The following is a 17,810-nucleotide window of genomic DNA, read 5'->3' on the forward strand; positions in this document are numbered from 1 at the left end:
AGTGAGCACAAGCAGGGGGAGTGGCAGGCAGAGGGAGAGGGAGAAGCAAGCTCCTCGGTGAGCCCAATGCGGGACTCGATCCCAGGACCCTGGGATCATGACCTGAGCCGAAAGCAGATGCTTAACTGACTGAGCCACCCAGGTGCTCCAGAATATATTTTTAGTTAAAATATATTTTTAGTTAAAATGCTTTAGTTAAGGCATTTGGCTTTCAGAGAGACTTGAAAGACAATGGCTTAAACTGGGGTTCTCAGACTTTATTTAAAACAAGCATCAGAATCCCCTGAAGGCTTGTTAAAACCCAGATTGCTGGGCGTTTTCTCCAGAGTTTTGAGACGGTAGATCTGGGGTAGTGTCCAAGAATTTGGATTTCTACTAAGCTCACAGGTGATATTGATGCTGTTGCTCTAGGGGCCACACTCAAAATAACTGGTTTAAACAACTAAGGGATTGATGACTATCAGCGGATCAGGGATTGATGGTCTGTTTAAAGCTAGGCCACCCAGGCCTGGTACCTTTGTTGTGTGATGCCTTGGAAACCTAGGCTCCTTGAATTTTTCTGTTCTTTAATCCTTGGGTTGGGGCTTTAGGCTTTATGGTCCTGTGATTGCTCCTGCAACTCCATGTTCCCTCCAATAAGAATAGGAACAGGCTTTACCTGTACATCCACCCCCTTCTTTGCCCCCTCCCCTAAGCCAGACCTAGAGATTTCTGCTTATAGCTTTTTAGCTAGAACTGTGTCACATAGCAAACTGTACCTGTAACAGCAGTTTAGACACGTAGATCTTTTTTTAAGCTAGCTGCATTGCTACCCTGAGCAAAACTGGATATGGAAGGTATTTGTGTATTGTTTGTGATTTCAGTGGCAATGTTTCTTTCTAGTGTTTCGTTGTTAAGATGTTGGCTTATCATATTGAGGAGCTATCTTACTTTCTTTCCTCACTTATAAGGCACTATCAGGCATAGGCATAGGATTTTTAAATGTGACGATATGTTTTTATTAATTGGTATATTGATGTAGCAGGACTCATTGCAACAGCACATGTCTTAATACTAAATCGTCATTGCATTTATGCCTGATTATTCTCTAATATCTACTGAATTTGATTGTATACATTGTATTAAGATTTTTACATTATTTCTCATTAACTAAAACAGTATGTTGTTGACTTTAGAGCTTTATTTAACAAGTTTTTGTATCAAGGGTATTTTAGCTTTAAAAACAAATTTGTTGTGCACTGTGTCCCTGGGAATCTGCTAAGCTGAAGTTTACATGAATTACCCCATTTAAATTTTATAGACACTTTAAGAGGCTCATACCTTAATTATTCCCATCTTACAGATGAGGAAAGTGGGGTTTGAGAGCTAAGGTCACCGATCTAGGAGATTCTAAGCCCCTTCTTTAGACTATTCTTAATTTATTTGGTACACTCAGAAGCCTTCAATCTTTTGTTACGTTGTAGGATAGCTTATGTTGTGTGAGAATTATTAATTTCTCAAAAGATTAAAATAATTTCTCCATAAAATAAATTCAGATATTCATTTTCTGATTCTGTAGTCTTTTGGGAAAGTTATTTCATGATAACTTAAAATTTTTCTTACAGTTAATTTAGATTTTCAGTTTCTTCTTTGTCATTTAGATTGTCAAATTTATTAGCGTACAATTGAACACAGTACACACAGATGAAAATTATCTCTGTATTTGTCACAATCTCTTTTTATTAGATTTATTAAAGAATGGTAATTGCATTATGTTTTCTCAGAGAACTAGACCTTGGCTTTATCTCTCAGCTTTCTCTTTCTATTTTGTAATTCACTGTCCTATAAACATCACCATCATTACTTTCTACCCCTCCTTTCCTTAGAACAGTATTACGATTGCTTCTTTCCCAATATCGTAAATGATTAGTGTATTTTCTCTACTCATTTTGTTATTTTTAAAAATTAACACAAGCTTTTGACTTTATTAATTCATTTTTAAATATAGCTTTAGGTTAAATCCCTTACGTTTTTATACATGTCATTTCATTTTGCATTTGATTTTATGTTTAGCCAACAGTTATTTAGGAGAGATTATTTTAACTCCAGAGAAATATAAATATATGTCTTTTTTTTACTATTAAATTTTAGTGGTTTTGTATTTTTTGTTACATTTTGTTTTGTTTCATTATGATCAGAGAGAATGGCCAGTATAATTTTCATTTTGTGAAATTTACTGGGGTGTTGATTGTTCCTAGAAAATAATCAAATTATATTTTCAAAGACATTTTAAAGTAAAATATTATGTTTGTCATAAATAAAAAACATGTCATACAATTCATTTTTCTTAATTAATTTGCCATCAATTAAATCTCTTTTAGTTGATGCTTCATAGACTAATAGTGGTTTATGAAGAATCCCACTATAAACATATTTCTGTCCATTTCTTCTATTTTCATCAATATAAACTTTTTATATTTTTATAACCTGACACATAATTCTTATGTTTCCTTTTAATCTTATGAATTCACCCTTTTTTATCTCATTCTTTTTCTTGGGTGTTTTCTTGTCTATATAAATATCACTGCCTCTGCTTTATTTTTTTTAACATTTGTTAGAAATATTGTTGACCATATCACTCTCTTTAAGCTTTTTGTTTAATTTTGTTTTACATATTTTTATTGTAAGCAACAGTTGGATTTTCATAAAACTGAATCTGAATATTTTCCTTTCTTAATAAGGAATTTTAAACCAATATTCATTAAGTCATATAATCAATGTTTTAGATGTACTTTTGGAATTTTTTTTTATTTTTCTAAGTTTATACTTCTTGTTTCTTTTCTTATTAACTGCCTTTTACTGCCTACACTGTATTTTTTCATTTGTATCTCTTTCAGAGATTTGGAAGATATAATCCTGCTTTCAAATCTATTTAGGCACTATTTTTGGTTAAAAATACAGGAATTTATCAATCTGTAATTATTCATTCAGCAAGCATTTTTTTTTGTAGGTTTTGTAAGGTAGGCACTATTCTACACCATAGGTTACCATAGTTAGCAAATAAATACATACATAAATAAAAATGGTATAGTCTCTGCCTTTATGAATTTTATACTCTAGAGAGTAAGACATTTATTTGCCAAAGAATCACACAACACTGTTATAAAAGTTAGGGTTCAACTAGAGATGTAGAACCAGTAGAAGGTTATATATTAAGAAATTTATTGCAAGGATTTGACTTACTCAATTGTGTGTGCTGACCAGGCAAGTCTGAAATTGTGGGGCAGGTTATCAGAAAGAGTGAGTTAGGATCTCTTAGTCAAGGGCTGAAGCTACTGTTCACACACAGAAATTTCTTCTTCTTTAGGGACACCTCCGCTTTGATTTTAAGGCCTTTCAACTGAATGAATCAGGTATACCTAGATTATCTAGAAAATTCTACCTTGCTTAAAGTCAACTGATTATGGATTTTAATTACACATACAAAATACCTTCACAGCAACACCCTGATTAGTATTTGATCAAATAACTGGGGATTATAACCAAGTTGACATATCAAAAGATAATTAAAAATGTAAAATTACAATTGTGGGAAGTATAATAATGAAGAGGTACATAGCATTATAAAATTGAACATAAAGGAAAAAAGTTGACTTAGACATGGAGGCTAAAAAGTTGACTTAGACATGGATGGAGAACATAATGTGCCTCAGTACTGTGTGAATAGCTTCCATCTTCATCATAGAAGCAAAAATAAATGTGTGGTTAATCATTGCAGGCACTCCATCTGCACCTTGGGTATCCAGATGTTTTGTCCAATTGAAGTTTAGTTCAGCAAATAAGCTTTTTCTTTTCCTTCTTCTGCCTCTTTTTTTTTTTTTAAAGCATTTCAAAGGTATTGGTAGACTTTAGACTTTCCAAAAGGTGTTCATAAACTCGGAATTTTTCTTGGGTGACATCAGCGTTCATATACCCCATAAGAACCAGGAGCCGCCTGCAGAAGAATGTCAGGATCAAATTGCATCCTGAATATAAAAAGAATGACTATCAATTCATCCATATCTTGCTTCAAAACATCAGAAGGCCAGCAGTTCTGGAGTGAATGAAATCATTTGCCAAAGGCACTGCCTCCCTTGTCCCCTCTTCTCCAAGACACAACGAATCCCATCATTTCCAGGGCTTACGGATTTACCATGGTCTCTGTAGCAGTGAAAGCCTTCTTTTCCTTGGATTGGATTGAAGATATGCAAATTTGGAGGATGCCTCTGACAAGTGTTGTATGTCAGAACTAATGCAAGTTTTGGTAAAGTTCTTGTCTTTATGCATTTTGAACTTCTTTTTTAGGCAAAGATCCGTACTGATGTGTTGTTAGGATGGATGGTTGTAAATTTTTGCATCAGCCTTATAATCCTCATGTTTCTGTAATGAGAATGTGATGTGATTCCTTGAATACCCTTTGCTTTGGTCTTCAAATTGCCTTGGGGCCAGAATCAGCAATTTATCCTTTCCAAAAGAATTTATTCTATCCAGAAGAATCCTATCCTCTCCAACTTAATATCACTAAAGAAAGACTATTTCTGAGTCTTTTTCTTCTCTCTCCTCATTCTATTTTCCCTAGCAATTAGGCTATTTACTTAAAATTGCATTTTCCACTTAGCAAAAAAACCACAACAAAAAATTCTGCCTAACCTGAGGTGAAGCATCATTCAGAGCAGTGTGACTACAGAAGAAGGCATATTGAAGGTTGCCATCACCATCTCATGTGAAGAGCAGTACCTTTAGCACAAAATTAATAAAAGCTCTACTGGAGACTATGTTCCACCAAAAAAAAGGGAATAAACAAAAAAGAGAAAGTCTTGAGATTCAGGAGACATAATCTAAATCAGGAGATAGATGAAAGGAATTCCTAGGATAATTAGGAAGTGATATCCTAAGATATTAGTGGTGCAATTAATTTATACTCTACATAAAAGCAGAATGGAAGTTCTCAGGAGGGAAGGCTCTAAAAGTAAAACATTGAAGGGGAGATTTCTTTCTGGTGAAAAATTATTTTGACTATTGGCATGTGTATGGGCAATTAACAATAAATATAAGGAAAAACTAAATAAATGAAAACAGACAGATATCTGGGATGCCAGGTGGCCTGGGAGGGGGATTTCTAATTATGGCAAAGTGAAAAGTATGGCAAGTCCTCTTGCCTCAAAATAAACATAAAACTTGATAAATTTTTGAAAAAAAAATTCAGGGCTCTAGAAATCAAAGGCAAATAATAAATTAAGAAGAATTTATTACTAAAAGATTTGCTGAACTTCAGATAAGAGCAGTGTAAATCATTGCTATTCTTGGCTGTTCCCATTCAGTCCTTTAGCTCACATGGTGGGGCTAACCATAAACCAGCAGCTTTTTTTTTTTTTTGACACTATTACACAATTATGCTAGTATTTTATTAATTCAAAAGCACTTTACAAGAAAATGTAAGTATGGTTTGCAATAGAAATGTTATACTGGGACTTGATACCAAACTCACAGATTTTAGCTTTGCAAGGAAAAACAGGCTTTCAGGTTAAACAATAATTGGTAACCAAAACTTTAATCCCAAGGATTCTTACAAACATATTACAAATGACAGCAGGAAAAAAAAAATCTTGCACAATAAACCTCTTAACTCCTGCCCAGCTAAAGTGTGACATTTAATATTATGAAAACAAAACTGCAAAAATTGAACTAAGACTTTTTCCATAAAGCTGGGATATAGTATGTAGCTATAGTTGAACAAGTAGTCTTTAAAAGCTGCTGTGAAAACCAGCAGCTTTGCTGTTGAAGGGGCTCACATGATTCAGAGCAGAGGGCAAAAAAAAATCCCACATTCAGCAGTATTGCCAGCAATCATAGCAGTCTTAATAGGAAAAGAATAATGAAAGCATCAGCCCTGTGAATCAAGCCTGAGGTTATAATCCTGTTTAGAGTGAGTTGCAGACCTGTAGATTCCAAAATAATTAAAAAGCCATAGAAGAGCTAGCTAGCAAAGGTCCTTGCACTTCACTAGCTGACTAGGAGGCCATGCATATATATGCAGAAAAGACCTGAAAGAACGTGACTGAGTAAACAGGGTCAAAAGGCCTGAAATTTGGATGTGCTCCCAATTAACAAACAGATATATAAGCAGGATGTAAACCTTACTGACTCCAGGTATTTCAGTATAACATCTGGCCAATCATGGGCTGGCCACCAAGCTGTCCATACTATGTTGACCTATGGGGGTATAGCTCAGGGGTAGAACATTTGACTGCATACTATGTTGACTTCTGATCTAGTTTGACCAAGAAAAAAGAGAGAAGACACAAATTAGGGAATTAAAGAATGAAAGAAAGGACATCACTGCCAACTCTGAGAAATTAAAAGAGTTATAAGGAAATAATAATATTATGTCAAAAAATTAGAAAACTCATATGAAATGGATAATTTCCTACACAAACTACTGAACACAAACTACTGAAACTGACTTAGGAAGAAATAGAAAATCAGAATAGACCAATGAATAAAGAAATTGAATTAGTAATTAAAAATCCACAGGGGTGCCTGGGTGGCTCCATCCATTAAGCATCCCATTCTTGATTTCGGCTCTGGTCATGATCTCTGGGTAGTGAGAGTGAGCCCTGCCTTGGGCTCCGGGCTCAGCGGGGAGTCTTCTTCTCTCCCTCTCTTTTTGCCACTAACCTCACTCACAATCTCTCTCTAAAATAAACAAATCTTCAAAAAAAAAAAATCCACCAAGAAAAGCCCAGGCTCAAATATCTTTACCATTCTGCAAACATTTAGGTAAGAAATAGGGGCACCTGGGTGGCTCAGTGGGTTAAGCATCTGACTCTTGATTTCGGCTCAGGTCATGCACAATCTCAGGGTTGTCAGATCAAGCCCTACGTTGGGCTCTGTGCTCAGCAGAGTGTCTGCTTGAGATTCTTTCCTTTCCTTCTGCCCCCCGCCCCCGCTCATGCTTGCTCTGTCTCTAAAATAAATAAACAGATCTTTAAGTGAGAAATAATACCAACCCATCTCAAATTCTGTCAGGAAATAGAGGAAAAGGGATACTTCTCAATGCTATGAGGCTAGTATTATCCTTATATTAAAGCCTCCTAAAGGTATCTTTAATGTAATCTCAAGAAGAGAAAACTACATATTAGTATTTCTTTGACTATAGATGCAAAAACCTCAAAAAATGAAATAAAATCTAGTAACATATAAAAAAGATACACAATGGCCAAGTGGGATTTATCACAGAAATGGAAGACTGTTCTAACATCTGAAAACAAATCAGCGTAATATACCATATTAATAAAAACAGATAAAACCACATGATTATCTCAAGAAACACAGAAACAACATTTGAAAAAAATCTAGCATTCATGAATGATAAAAACTTTCAACAAATTGGGCATAGTAGGGAACTTTTCCAATGTGATAAAAGGCATCTGCAAAAATCTATAGCTAACATTATACTTAACTGTGAAAGACTTAGTGTTTTGTCCATAAGATCAGGAATAAGGCAAAGATGTTCACTTTCACCTGTGGTATTCAACATTGTACTGGAGACTCTAGCCAGTAAAATAAGAAAAGACAAAGAAATTAAGAGCATATGGATTAAAAAAGAAGTAAACTGCTTTTTAAGACAACATGACCCCGAATACAGAAACTCCCAATGAATATAAAAAACATACTGGAACTAATAAATGAGTTCAAGGTTACAAAATACAAGATAAGTATGTAAAAATAAATTATTTTGTATATTATAGCAGTGATCAATTGGAAAATGAAATTTCATTCCTATTAGCATCAAAAAGAATAAAATACTGACAATAAAGACAATAAACATAACCAAAGTAGTACAAGTCTTTCTCACAGAAAACTATGAAACACTGCTGAAAGAAACTAAGATTAAGGGGTGACCGGCCGGTTCAGTTGGTAGAGCATGCAACTCTTGATTGCAGGGTTGTGAGTTAAAGCCCCGTGTTAGATGTAGAGCTTACTTAAAAAAATTAAGATTGAAATAAATGGAGAGACATTTTATGTTTTAGATTGAAAGACTCAATATTGTTAAAATGACAATTCTTTATAGATTTAATATAATCTCTATCAAAATCCCAGGAGACTTTTTTTGGTAGAAATTGATAAGCTACTCCTATAATTATATGGAAACACAAGAACATATACTAGCCAATGAAACTTTGAAAAAGAACAAATTTGGAGGACATGGAATTCCCAATTATAAAACTTCCTATAAATCTATGGTAATCAAGACAGTGGAGTATTTGGGTAAGGATAAACATGTGGATCAATGAATTTGTTACCTGCCCTTTTACAAAAAAACTTGCAATTCTCTGATAGATCTGCTGAAGAACTTATATCTAGAATATATAAAGCACTTTTAAAACTCAATAAGGAGACAAACAATCCACTTAAAAAGAAGAGAAGGAATTCAGGTAGCATTCAGATGCAAAGATTAGCCCTTGGATGACAGCACCAAATAGAGATTATAACCACAAGGAGCTGAGTTTGGCCAATAGCCTGAGTGGGCTTGAAAGAGGATTCTTTCCCAGAGCATCCAGTAAAGAACATACCCTGCTGATATTGTAATTTCAATCTTGTGAGATCTTAAGAAGAAGACCCAGCTGAGCTCAAATGGACTTCTCACCGACAGAAACAGATAATAAATGCATATTATTTTAAGCAGCCATATTTGTGGCAATTTGATGTAGCAGCAATAAAAATCTAATGCAGAGGGCAACAGATGTACATAGACATTTCATCAAAAAAAGATCACAGGCTAATAAACCCACGAAAAGATGCTCAATATAATTAGTTATCAGGGAAATGCAAATTAAAATGAGATACTGCTCTATCTCCTGAAATGGCTTTAAGGGAAAGACTGACAATTTCAAGTGTAGGTGTTGATATGGAGTAACGGGAGCTCTCAGACTTTGCTTGTGTGAATGTAAAATGAGACAGCTACCTTGGAAAACAGGTTAGCAGTTTCTTAAAATGTTAAAGGTAACTTACTATACATCTCAGCAGTCTTATGCCTAGGTATTTATCCAAGGGAAATGAAAATATAAGTCTACACAAAGACTTGCACACTTATGTTCACAACAGCATTATTTATGGTAGAAACAAAAAAAGTGGAAACAATCCAAATATCCATCAAGTGATGAGATTAAGAGAGTATTCTATATCCATAAAATAGAATACTATTGATCAATAAAAAGAACAAACTAAAAATACATGCTACAACATCATGAATCTCAAGGTATTATGCTAAGTCAAAGAAGCCAGGCAGAAAGCATTACATATTGCATGATTCCATTTAAATGAAGTTTCCAGAAAAAGGCAAATTTACAGAGACAGAAAACAGATGAGTGGTTGCCTGGGGCTGGGAGTAGGAGCAGGCGCTGACTGCAAACAGACAGAAAAGAGTTTTTGGGGTGATGGAAATGTTCCAAAGTGATAGCTGCACAACTGTAAATTTACTAAAATTCATGGAATTGTACATTGAATTGTAACGATGGGTGTATAAAATTTAAATTTAAAATTTATGGTGTATAAATTGTACCTCAAGTTTTAAAAATGGTAATAATTAACTTTGACAAAAATATAAGAAAGGAAATGTAATCATAGTACAATGCTCAGCTGAGTAATATTTGCACAGACATAACTGGATATTGGATTTAATCTACAAAGGTGAATACAACTACATTGGAATCACAGAGCAGGGAAAGCAGAGCGTATGGGAGTATAAGAGAGTAAAATATTCAACTACCATAACAGGAAGTAAGAAGATTATATACAAAATTTATGTGTCTAAACATAGCAAAACGCACATATTATTTAAACGTGTAAAGATAGGCAAGTGCCAACAAAAAAAACTAAAAGAGTCAGGTGATTGCCTCTGAAGTCATCAAGTAAGGGGTAGGAAAAAGCAGGTAAAGGAACTGATCATTTTTTTTATTATAAGCCTTTCAGTACAATTTCCTTTTTTTTTTTAAAGATTTTATTTTTTCATTTGAGAGAGAGAGACAGAGAGAGCACAAGCAGGGGGAGAGGCAAAGGGAGAGGGAGAAGCCAGTTCCCGACATGACCTGAGCCCAAGGCAGATGCTAAACCATCTGAGCCACCCAGGCGCCCCGACAGTTTTTAATAACATGTACATTTACTTATTAAATGAAAATCACATAGAATTTAAATCAAACACCAAGAGTTCTTGTTTTTTTCCTCTTCTATTTTCTATTTCTTTCATTTTCCCTCTTCTCTCTGGAAAATTTCCTAAATTTTTCCTATATTTTTTTTCTAACAAGTCTATCAAGTTTTTTTTTTCTTAAATATGCTCTCATATTTAAAATTTCATGATCTTTTTTGTTCCTTGAATCTTCTTTACAGTGTTTTATTAGCAACTGCTCTTCTCTATGATTATTGAGTTTTTCTCAAGCTTTCTTTTCCCTGCTGAATTTTTGCTTCCTCCAAGTGCTTTTTTTTTTTTTTCTGTTTGCTTGATCTCAGTTATTCCTATTATGAAGTGTGCTTGGCTGTCTGGGAATCTTGGTAGCTCACTTATGTTTAAGAGTGTCAGACAAAGCTGAATTGCCAGAGAATGAAATACTGGTCTGTCTTTCTTTCTTTTTCTTTCTTTCTTTCTTTCTTTCTTTCTTTCTTTCTTTCTTTCTTTCTTTCTTTCTTTCTTTCTTTCTTTCTTTCTTTCTTTCTTTCTTTCTTTCTTTCTTTCTTTCTTTCTTTCTTTCTTTCTTTCTTTCTTTCTTTCTTTCTTTCTTTCTTTCTTTCTTTCTTTCTTTCTTTCTTTCTTTCTTTCTTTCTTTCTTTCTTTCTTTCTTTCTTTCTCTCTCTCTCTCTCTCTCTCTCTTCTTTCTTTCTTTCTTTCTTTCTTTCTTTCTTTCTTTCTTTCTTTCTATTTTTATTTTTTTATTCTACTATGTTATATTAATCACCATACATTACATCATTAGTTTTTGATGTAGTGTTCCATGGTTCATTGTTTCCGTATAACACCCAGTGCTCCATTCAGTACGTGCCCTCTTTAATATCCATCACCAGGCTAACCCATCCCCCACCCCCCTCCCCTCTAGAACCCTCAGTTTGTTTCTCAGAGTCCATAGTCTCTCATGGTTCATCTCCCCCTCCGATTTCCCCCCCCTTCATTTTTCCCTTCCTGCTATCTTTTTTTTTTTTTTAACATATAATATATTATTTGTTTCAGAGGTACAGGTCTGTGATTCAACAGTCTTGCACAATTCACAGCGCTCACCATAGCACATACCCTCCCCAATGTCTATCACCCAGCCACCCCATCCCTCCCACCCCCCACCACTCCAGCAACAAACTGAGGAACAGCTGGTCTTCTGTCTGGTGATTTAGGAGAATTTGCTCGGCTTCGCAGAGTAGAAGAGGGGATGTGGTCTCCAGCTGCTTCTTAAACTGCTCTTCACCAACTTTTTTTATGTTAGCAACCCATTTCTAAGTACTTTCAATACCTGAGCCTTTGGAGGATTCTATGCATATATTTAAGCTTTCCTCATTTGCCAGATTAGGATTCATCTTTTTCTAGTCCTCTAAGTTACTTATTGTTCCTCTATCTGCTTTCCCTTTTCCAAAATGTTGAAGTTGTATCCTCCAGTTCTGTCCCTATTTGGGGATTTATGTCTATAAAAGCAAAAATCCCTTTACTGCCATATTAATGGGAAGAAGCAAAATGAGAGAAATGTACTGGATCTGTCCCGACATAAGTAACGTAGGTATTTTGATTGCAGGGTCATTTTTAATGTTGCATAAACAAAGAAACCACTATATTTTCAGTTTTTAAGAAAAATTTCTAAGTGATGTTTGGAATGGATACCCCTATGCTAGACCAGAGTGCTCCAACTCCGAGGGAAGTCATGAGATAGAGAGAGGTTAAGTCTGAAGATGAGGGAGGTTTGGGATGGGGTGGGGTTGGTGCAGGTGGTGAAGATGAGGTGGGTGTTAGGTAACATCCAGAGGAAAGATGCATAGAATCTAGAATTATATGTCTTCTCTATCACAGGCTTTTTTCAGAATCATTCTGAGCAAAATGTACACTCATTCTGTGAGAACTCACTTGTATCCTACATGGTATGCATATCAAATCCTCTCATTTCTCTCTTAAAATAACATGGTCGCACTCACTTAATTTTAGATAATGTATGCATTTGTCAGCTTAATGATGATGCATATTTTACCATTGAAAAATTTAAACAAACCCTCTGCTTTTGATAGAATTCTTGATTATGATTCCCAAAGCAGAGTTTGAACAATTCAGGAATGCATTTCTTAATTTATCCCTATTGATGATATAAATAAGGAAATGTTCCTCAAATGGAAAATATCTTCTTTTTGTCTTTAGTCAGGAGTGTTATCAATTTGTTACATACAGTTTTAATTTTGGTTTGGTATTTATTATAAAATGGGTATAAGAAAAGTGATATTTATGTTATATTATGTGGTCTTATTCTCAGCTCCAGATTACATGGGATACTCTCAATATTTCTTTCCATCAGTTCTTTTAGTATTCAATATTATACATACATTTAATTGGATACTTTAAGCTATTGTATAACAATGATTTAGGGGCTATCGACATATCCTCAGAGGCTAACTCAGTTATATCCCTTAAAATTATTATTATTACTTCTAAAATGAATATGTCCTCGGAAGAAATTCATGTCATATCAAAAATGAAAAAGTAGGGGCGCCTGGGTGGCTCAGTCGGTTAAGCGACTGCCTTCGGCTCAGGTCATGATCCTGGAGTCCCGGGATCGAGTCCCGCATCGGGCTCCCTGCTCGGCGGGGAGTCTGCTTCTCCCTCTGACCCTCTTCCCTCTCGTGCTCTCCGTCTCTCATTCTCTCTCTCTCTCAAATAAATAAATAAAATCTTAAAAAAAAAAAGAAACAGGGAGAAACACTTTAAAAAAAATGAAAAAGTAGAAGGTGAAAGTCTCCCTTAATTGGAATGGTTGAGTTATGTCTACTAAGCATCTTACTTGCAAAATAATAATATGCTAGTAACAAAGCAATGATTTTACATTCTGGCAGACTAATTTAGATATTAAAACAATCAGAACAATAGTCGCATTGGCCATTATAATGGGAACAACAAGTCTGCCTCACATTGCCTTGTCCTATTGATTCCTGTACTGTTGCATCCTGAGAGGAATGGTATCTGAACGCAAATGGAAAAAGAGAAGCTTTGGACATGGTGAAGGAGGAGAGAGGTGCTACTGGATTAGAAGATAATTCCTTTGGGGATGAGAGGTGGGTTTCTGGTAAATGCAACCAGACACCTTTGAGTTGGGTGTGGTTAGTGATGTGAGTCAAAGCATTTTCTACCTTCCAGGTACCCCTCCTTAATGTTCTGAACCACAACTAGAGTTTGGGCAATTCAGGATTGCATTCCTTAATATATCTTTATTGTTTATGGAGATAGTGGAAATTCCTCTGAAGTCTAAGATTTTTTTTTTCCTTCAGTCAGCATAGTTGCCAGTTTGGTCTTTCTATGGATTTTCGTAAGTGTTGTAATTAGAAGTCCGAAGAAGGTAAATTAGGTACTGCTTGTCTTGTTGCTATGATAACAAAGAAGGCCTTAAATATTTTATAAGTCTTTGTCATGGAGGTTAAGACCAGAATTTAAATGGAAACTTGTAGGAATTTTATAAAGACAGGAGATTGAAACATACCATGCTTGTTTTATTTCTACTCTCATTTGTAGTCTGCAGCTTCCACATGCTAATTCATTATGGCATAGAAAACATGGTGAGTAAATCGGAGGGGGAGACGAACCATGAGAGACGATGGACTCTGAGAAACACACTGAGGGTTCTAGAGGGGAGGGGGGGGTGGGGGGTGGGGGGATGGGTTAGCCCGGTGATGGGTATTAAGGAGGGCACGTACTGCATGGAGCACTGGGTGTTATACGGAAACAATGAATCATGGAACACTACATCAAAAACTAATAATGTAATGTATGGTGATTAACATAACATAATAAAATTAAAAAAAGAAAACATGGTGCTATGGTTTTCAAAGCAAGATTTTATAGGACTGTGCCTATTTCTATTTGGGAGGATGAGATGGTTCAAAGGAAAAAGCACTGGACTTGGATATAGAAGATATGAATTTGAGTCCTAGTCTGTTACTAGTTGTGTGCAACCAAGGCAAATTAGTTAAATTCAGAGCTTCAGTTTCCTTATCTGCAAAATGAGATTAGTAGTACCTACCTCCTGGGGTTGTTGTGAGATTTAGTAAGACACTATTTAGGAAAGTGCAACATCAACTGATAATGGCAAACAAAGACAATGTGGTCTTTGCCCTCATAGAGCTGGCTATCAAGAGCCACAGTCAGTAATCAGATAATCAATATCACTAACAAATGTAAAATTGCATCTGTGACAGGTGCTATGAAGGAGAAACTCTTTTTCTCATTCCCTGTATCCCATCTTCCAAAAAAAATCTATTGTCTCTGCTTTCAAAATGCAGGCCTTCCTCACTTTGTGGTTCTGAAATACATGAATTTCAATTCCAAAGGTTTAGTTAATACCAGTTCTCCAACAGCATGGTTCAAATTTCAGTTAGTGCAGTATATAAACTATGAGTAATTACATAAAGTACAAACTTTACTACTAGTTTTTTTTTTTTAAGATTTTATTTATTTATTTGACAGAGAGAGAGAGAGATAGTGAGAGCAGGAACACAAGCAGGGGGAGTGGGAGAGGGAGAAGCAGTCTCCTTGCCCAGCAGGGAGCCCAATGCGGGACTTGATCCCAGGACTCTGGGATCATGACCTGAGCTGGAAGGCAGATGCTTAATGACTGAGCCACCTAGGCGCCCCTACTACTAGGTTTTCAGTCCACAAATCCCCACATATATAACAGATGCATATCATAATCTATGACCAATCACGTAACCTCACTGAATGCCCGTAGGCAATCGGTCACTGCATATCTGTTATACAGTTCATGCACAGACAGCAAAGTGTGTAATTATGTCGCCTCTTTGTCTCTTAGTGATAAAGCCGTTTGACGTTTTGCAAAAGTGGATAATTAAAAGAAAGAATTGAGCCACAAAGATGAACATGCTGTAAAGAAATGAAAAATGATAATGCTGGCAATGAAATTCAAATCCAAAATAAATGGAGTTACAGAAGAAATAACTGTCTGTGGGAACTTTGGCATAGCCATATTTCAAGCAACTCTAGATTTCTAACCAGCAGGACTTAGTTAAGGTATGCTTATCAACATAACTGCAGAAGTGGTTGTGACAAAGAGGATGGAGATGTTCCAGAGGACATGATGTTGACAAATAAGTTCTCATTAAAGGAACTCTCAGTGGTGTTTTAATACATTGAAAGTGCAAAGGATAAACTGTTGGAAGTTGATCCAGACTTAGAAAGTAGTAGTTCACCAAGGCATAAAGAGATGTTTCCTCATTATTGTAAGTAATACAAGAGGAGAAAGGCAAATTTTGTTCAAGTTGCACTTGATACATTTTTCCGAAGGAGTAAAACATGAAATCTCAATGTTTCTAAAGTCTTAAATTACCGTGTTCTAAATAAGTAAGAGTTGTGCTATTTTCTCATTTACCCATATGTTTATAACTGACTGTAGAGCATTTCTAATGCTTTGAGAAAATTTTTTAAAGGTTGGGGAACAAACGTAATTCTTTCCACTGATTACTAAGATTGATTATTAAGATGAATGCTTTCAGTTTGCATGGACATATTTGCAGTTCTGCAGTCCATTCAAGGCAAAGACTGCCTGGATATAAAAAAAATTCACCTATCACAACTCCTACCACTTTGATCTGAACCACCATCGTCTATTGCCTGTTCTTTTGTTTTTGTTTTCTCTACTCCTGGCCTTGGTCTTCTGCAGCTTATTCTCAGTACGGAACCAGAGAGATCCTGAATGGCGTATGACATATCATTTTATGCTTCTGCTAATGGCTTACCATATTACTCAGAGTGGAACCCACAGTCCTTACTTTTACAATGCCTCTTGTGATTTAAGTTCTTGGTACTTTTCTGGCCTCATTTTTTTTTTTTGTTTTCTTCTTAGTTTCTCTCTGCTCTAGCCAAAGAAGGCAACTGCTATTTTTCGACTCATCAGGCATGCTTCTGCCTCAGGTTCTTTGCACTCTCTGTTCCCTCTCTGGAGTGTTGTTCTGCCCATAGGCTTTATTCAGAGGATCTGCTCTCCATGATTACTTCCCTGGGAACACTCTCTAAATTCACCCCCCTCACCGAACATTTCTCATTTCATCTTTCCTTATATTATTATTTATTTTTTTACCTTAGCAAGCATCAGTAATACTATATCTTTTACTTTTTAAATCTTATTTGTTTTTTGTCACGTTCACTACAGTGCACAAAGAAGACAGAAGTTTTATTCTCTACCTTATATTCGCAGTGCCCACAATAGTGTCTGACATGTGGTGGGTGGCTCAAAATATCTGGTAAATTAATGTTGAGTACATGATTGAGAGCCTACAGTTTTTAACATTTTACAGAAATAAAATTATTTCTGGATCATAAAGAATTACTTTATGTGATTTGACAAGTAAATGTATATTTTTTCTGTCTGATATTGAATTCTACCAGAAGATGAAAACAACTAAATATAGCTTTGCCTTCAATGACAAATATATTATCATTTAGTTTACTATTAATCTTCTGTTTGTGTATGTTGATGACAGTTATACCTGAGTCCATTTACAAATCTGGCACCATAATTTTAATTAATTCTATTATTCCTTCGCTGTCTTCAGTGTCTTGGTTCACCAGATGGTGTAGGCTCTAGATCACAGTGTGTCATACTATGTAATGAGCATGCCCTTAACAATATAAAATAGTGATTGGTTTTCAGTGGACTGAAAAAAATGGCTACATTTTGGTAGGGTGCAAAATATTCCATAACCACTTGGTGATAAACAAATCTCCATTATCTACTCTTGCCCCAACACTTCCATCGTCAATAATTACTTCTGTAGCTCTCATTTGTTTTTTGACTCAGAGGTATTCAAACTCTAAGCATTTATTCCTTGAGATTTTATACATTATACATTAACATTTTACTTTGAAATAATTTCAGATTACAGAGAAGTAAAAATAGTAAAAAGAATTCTTACATATCTACGACCCATCTTTTCTAAATGTTAACGTTTTACCATGTCTGCCTTATCATTCCTCCTGTCTATATATGTATATATACGTACAAGTATTGTTATTGTTCCTAAATCATTTGAGAGGAAGTTGCAGAAATATGCCCCTTTAGCCCTAAATATTTCAGTGTGTATTGCTAAAAACAAGGACACATTCTTAGATAATCTCAGTATAAGGTCAAGACCAGGGAATTTATGCATTTACTTTTAGACACAGCATTTCTGAAACTATGTATTGGTAACTGATACCATCCTGATTATTATGTCTATAATTTAATCTGCTTTCAAAGGAAGCACTTTGTCACTGTTGCCTTTTGTTCTTATTTTATAAATTTTGCTTCAAATGATGTCAAAATGAAGCTTATTGCATGCTGACAATGGTTATATCACACTGTTTCTTAGTTGTGAATTTAAAGCAGCAGATCAAAAGTTATTCTGAGACCTCCCAGAAATAACACATCTGTCTCAGTTTTTAGTTACTATTTTTAGTCTGGTAAAATTAGAGAAGACCCTTGGGATTCAAAGGTTTGTGATGAGCGATTTTGAATGTTCACAGGGCCGTTTCTCCCCACAAATTATGATGCGCTTTTGTTACTGTGAGG

The 17,810-nt window shown here is 35.3% G+C and overlaps 1 long non-coding RNA gene across 1 annotated transcript in view; it reads left to right on the forward strand.

The window, feature by feature from the left end:
* LOC148163537 (uncharacterized) overlaps window positions 1-17,810 on the forward strand; it is a 129,350-nt gene that overhangs the window by 79,005 nt on the left and 32,535 nt on the right. The window lies entirely within an intron of this gene.

Source organism: Eumetopias jubatus, unplaced genomic scaffold, assembly GCF_037043125.1.
Source record: "Eumetopias jubatus isolate StellerSeaLion01/CBP00866 unplaced genomic scaffold, mEumJub1_p1.0 scaffold_9, whole genome shotgun sequence".
Classification (NCBI taxonomy): domain Eukaryota; kingdom Metazoa; phylum Chordata; class Mammalia; order Carnivora; family Otariidae; genus Eumetopias; species Eumetopias jubatus.